The 5,615-nt window shown below is 29.8% G+C and overlaps 1 long non-coding RNA gene across 1 annotated transcript; it reads right to left on the bottom strand.

The window, feature by feature from the left end:
• Positions 1–1,095: 1,095 nt before the first annotated feature.
• Positions 1,096–5,271, bottom strand: LOC129926065 (uncharacterized). The gene is made up of 3 exons (XR_008777748.1): positions 5,135–5,271; positions 4,744–4,856; positions 1,096–1,181 (listed from the first exon to the last, which is right to left on the bottom strand). It is a non-coding gene; the product is annotated as an uncharacterized LOC129926065 (long non-coding RNA).
• Between the last annotated feature and the right edge of the window lie 344 nt (positions 5,272–5,615).

The following is a 5,615-nucleotide window of genomic DNA, read 5'->3' as shown; positions in this document are numbered from 1 at the left end:
CTTCTATTTTTAATTTACATAAATGATTTACCAAATTGCATTACTTCAGGAACAAAAGTCAGATTATTTGCAGACGATTGCATAATATATAGAACAATAAAAACAACACAAGACACAGATATTTTACAAAGAGAATTAGATGAATTACAGAAATGGGAATCAAATTGGAGCATGTCTTTCCACCCAGAAAAATGTCAGTTGTTAAGAGTAACAAAAAAACTAAAACAAATTAATTCCACTTATCTTATTCATGGCAAACCAGTAACACAGACTAAAAACGCAAAATACCTAGGTGTTATAATAAATGAAAAACTGTCATGGAATCCACATATTGATGAAACTACAAAAAAATCAAACAAAGCATTAGGATTTATTAAAAGAAATTTCTATAAATCAAATAAGAACATAAAACTAAAATGTTATTTAAAACTTTGGTTAGGCCAATAATAGAATATGCATCCTCCGTTTGGAACCCCACAACTCAAGAAAACATTAAGAAACTAGAACAGACACAAAATAGAGCAGTGCGATTCATAACAAACGAATATTCACATTTGACTAGAGTAACACCTTAAGTAAAATCACTAAATTTAGAAAGTCTTCAGGACAGAAGGCTCAAAAGTAAAGTAGCAATCATACATAAAACACTGAACCATAATCTTCAAATACAAAAACAAAATTTAATAAAATACTCTGAAAGACACAAAGATAAAGGCACATTCCTCGTCCCATATGCCAGGACAAATTTGTACAAATACTCCTTCTTCCCTAGTGCTATTAGAGCATGGAATGGGTTGCCTGAGCTAGCCAGGAAAACCAGTGACTTGGCAGAATTTAAGTCATTGGTTAATATGCATGACTAAATGTTTGACGCATAGGACGTAATCATCTTCTTTTTTGAAGTAACGTCTGTATTATATAAGATAAGAAGATAATAGTATTTATCTTGAATCAGTTTGTTAATCTACATTATATGGGTATGATAGTTGTACATCTTCTACTAGATCAAGTTAAATATAGCTATCCTTTTTTAGATGTAATGTGAAATTGTATCTGATAGTATTTTTCATTCTTAGGTAGATCTTGATTACACTGCCTGGTTTTGTGGTTTGCACGAGACGGTTGACACAATGATCTGAAGTTCAAACTGCCATTTTCTACTGTCCGCTGCAAGATCTTGGCTGGAATGTAAAAGGAATGTCCAAAATATTTAAATGACAAACAGGATGGGAACTGATAATGAGGAATGTATGTCCAGTTTTTTTTTGTGTTTTTTTAATACAGATATGAAAGATGACATTACCCTAACTTAGAGTCATAAGAGTTTCATTAATTTATTTACTCAGATGCTGAAACAGACATCTGGCATATTCCTATAATCAGTATCATGGCCTTTGTATACAACAAAATTGATTGGAACTCCTAGACTAGAAATATAATTCAAGATTTAAATAAGGCACTGGTCATAGTTTTAGAAAGTGTGGCTAGCATTCTGGTAAGATATTTTATTAATAATTAGAAATTAAATTAAATTTTATTTAATGATATTAAATTTCTTTTTTAAGAATTATGGTCCATTTTTTCCCCATTTGTGTACAAAGAAGGAAGACAGAGAGATGGAAAGACATCAAAGAATGGGCAGGTCTGCCAAGAAATGGTTTATCCAGGGCTAAGTACAGAGAGGAATATAGAAGGGCTGTTGACAGATCTTGTGTGGTGCCCCCATGGTTCAACAGACTAATTGATTGGTAATGGTAAGAATTTAATGTATTTTTAAAAAAAAAATGTGTTAATTACATTAAGGGACTAAATCAGTCTTTTTTTATTTCCAGAAAATAATACCAGGGTTATGCTCCTTTGACCATTGAGTTCCAGGATGAAGAATGAAAGACAGAGAGCAATGTGAAGACATGAAAGAATGGGCAGGTCTGCCATGAAATGGTTTATCCAGGGCTAAGTACAGAGAGGAATATAGAAGGGCTGTTGACAGATCTTGTGTGGTGCCCCCATGGTTCAACAGACTGATTGATAGGTAATGGTAAGAATTAAATGTATTTTGTAAAAAAAATGGTGTTAATTACATTAAGGGACTTAATCACTCTTTTTTTAATTTTTACATTCATTTAATGTAATTATTTTATACAGTAATATATGATTTTTATCTTGGTAAATCATTTAAATATATATCCTGCTAATCAAACCAAAGAATCTTCTCAATACTTATTTAAAAATTTTAATTTTGTCTGCATGTAACAAACGTTTAACGAAAAGAAATGTACACTGTCCAGCATTGATTATTTAAAACTGGGATTCATTCCTTCCTTGTCAAACAAGCCGTTGCCTAAGTGACTTTTTTAAAATAATGATACGAAACCAATTGCTAGAGGATCATCTGAGACAATGTCACCCTAACAAAATAGATAAAGATTTAAAAATTTTCTAGCACTCAAAGATAAAGTTAAGAATAGACCCACACAATCTCACTTCAACATCATATATATAGAGAGAAGATGTTGGTTTGTGAGCATCTTACAATATCTCTTTACTTATAGCAAAATATGGAAACATAGGTAAAACATTGATTTTACCAGCCGTTGTAGTTGTGAAAACTGTTTTACACACACCTACATCTGATATTATTAAAAGAATTTCTTTAAACAAAAATACAGTTCAAGGGCACATCGGTGGCATGAGTTATCAAATTAAAAGCTTCTTATGTGATTCTTTGCAAAGGAAATATATACAGTTTGGGATCAGTTTGGAACCAGTGGTGTCACAGGCTCTGATGGGGTGTAGCGCTGTGTGCTGTAAACTGCCTAGGGGTTGCCAGCTCCTTATTTTTCCTCAGGGTTGACCCTCGACAGCTTTCCCATGTTTGGGAATAGTTGCAAGGCAGCAGATTTTTAAATTAAGTTTTCCTTCTGCTATGTGGCTAATGAGCTCTTCCTGCTTGAAGCCTACCGGCTAAGGCGCCAGTTACTCGCCTTCGTCCCTTCCCCTTTAGTGAAAACAGTTCGGCGGACACGTGAAAGATACACGAGAAACTCTTTGCGAAAATTTTTACAATGATACTTAAAACAAATTAATTAATTAATATTTATTGTTTGAATGTCTTCTTTATAGAATGTATGAAACATGACATCCATAGGAACAGATGATAAGCCTGGGTAAAAAAACATTTCCAGTGTGTTTGATGATTCCAGCAATACATATTAAATTGGTTAAATTTGAATTTTATCAATAAAAATGAGTTATTATTTAATGCTTATATGTATTTTTAAATTGCATTTTACTCTTCAACTCACTAAAATTAGAAATTAGTTTTCAAATAAATTGAAAAAAAAAAAAAAATATAAGTTAAGCAAAGGGTCTACCAAAAAGCAGAAAACATGGCAAGGGGTCTACGAAACAAAAAAGTTTGGGAACCACTGGTCTACAGTGAAGTCAGTCCCGCAATAGTGAATTCTCAAAAAAAAAAAAAAAAAAAAAAAATTAAAACAAAATTTATCTAAAAAAATTAAAAAAAAAAAAAAAAAAGAAAAAAAAAAAAAAATTTACTAAAAAAAAAAAAAAAAAATTAAAAAAAAAATTTTATAAAAAGAAAAAAAAAAAAATTTACTAAAAAAAAAAAAAATAAAAAAAAAAAAAAGTTTTATAAAAAAAAAAAAAAAAATTTACTGAATGTTTGGGAACCACTGGTCTACAGTAAAATCAGTCCTGGAATAGTGAATTCTCAAAAAAAAAAAAAAAAAATTTAAAACAAAATTTATCTAAAGAAATTACAAAAAAAAATTTATCTAAAAAAAAAAATTGAAAAAAAAAAATTAAAAAAATTTTTTTTTTATAAAAAAAACAACAAAAAAAAAAAAAAAAAAATTTTACTAAAATTTTGGGAACCACTGGTCTACAGTGAAGTTAGTCCCAAGATAGTCAATTCTCGGAAAAAAAAAAAAAAAAAAATTTTTTTTAAAATTATAAAAATTTTTTTATAAAAGTTTGGGAACCACTGGTCTACAGTGAAGTCAGTACCGGGAAAGTCAATTCTCGAAAAAAAAAATAAATAAAAAAAAAATAAAAAAATTATCTAAAAAAAATAAATAAAAAAATAAAAATAAAAATTTAAAAAAATTTATCTAAAAAAAAAAAATACAAAAAAAAATAATATAAGTTAAGCAGGGGTTTTACCGAAAAGCAGAAAACATGGCAAGGGGTCTACGAGACAAAAAAATTTGGGAACCACTGCTCTAGATCTACATATTTAATATTAGAATCATCATTAGAGTTTGTCTAGTAGAGTCTAGAAAAGAATGTATAGATTACTATAGTCCTAGTATTCTAGATTATTAGTCTAGATCTAACTTAAAATTTTCAATAAATATTCTGGATTTCTTCAGCTTGGTCCATGTCAATCCTATCGTTTTTGCCTTATGGTCTACCGTTCTTCTGTTTTCTTTGCTTTGAAATCTAGATTGACTAGATCTACACAATGTCAATATAATTTCTAGATCTATATATCTAAGACTAATTAGTATGGGCTTAATATTACTGTATTATTTAGTTTAACTACAATTTTTCAGGTCAGCAGCATTACAGTAAGCACTGGTACAGCGTACCGGCACTTTTTTCAATGCAGCGAAAAAGTTACTTTTGTATTTTAAAGTTTATTATTTATTTATTAGTTGTTAAAAGGCAATCCATCACTGAGCTCCGGCACCTATTTCTTTACAAAAAAGCACTGATTACCTGTATATTCTTTAACAATAACGGTTTACTATTCTCAGGAATTAGTCATTCAAAAGACGGTGAGGAAAAGAATGGTCGACAAACCTTGTGTGGTGCCTTAACAGTCCATCAGACTAAGGGATAGATAAAGGTGAATTTAATTTATATTTTGATCTATATAAGTTGATTTACTGGACTAAAAATCTAGATATTGGTAAAACTTTGCTATTCTATTCTAAATCTAGTGTGACATTCCATATTTTTTATTCTGATTTTAGATAGATCTTGATTAGATCTAGATCCCATATGTATAGGACTTAGCACTAGATCTCTAGAAATTATTGTATATGATGCTAGATCTAGAAAATCTAGACTTGATCATAGAAATCTTCAAGAAAAATAATGAACTAACCTAGACAGATCTCTTGAATTACATTGTAAATCATCTTGTTGAATTATCTCCACCACCTTCAGTCAATAGACAACTATGGCTCATACGAGAACAAGAGCCTCTGCGTTGGCATCGACTATTTTCCAATCCTTTCTGTTCAGCTTCATCCATATTAAAATACATTTTAAAGGTTTTTATTACTTAATAGAAAAGATCTAGAATTTTAATAAAAATCTAGTCTATCTAGATCTAAAATTCTAGATCCACCCAATTTTATGTATACAAGTAGTATTGGTGTAGGATTGGCTTAATATAATAGTGAACAAATAGATGCTATCTTACTAGATTTTTCTAAGGCTTTTGACAAAGTTCACCACCATAGTTTGCTTAAAAAATTAAAATATTTCGGCATTAATGGTCCACTGCATCAGTGGATTAAGGACTTTCTGATAGGGAGAGAACAAACTGTAATAATAAATGGCTCTAAATCAACACCGATAAT

This window comes from Biomphalaria glabrata, chromosome 4 (genome assembly GCF_947242115.1).
Source record: "Biomphalaria glabrata chromosome 4, xgBioGlab47.1, whole genome shotgun sequence".
NCBI lineage: Eukaryota > Metazoa > Mollusca > Gastropoda > Planorbidae > Biomphalaria > Biomphalaria glabrata.
This window is presented reverse-complemented; position numbering and strand designations above follow the sequence as displayed.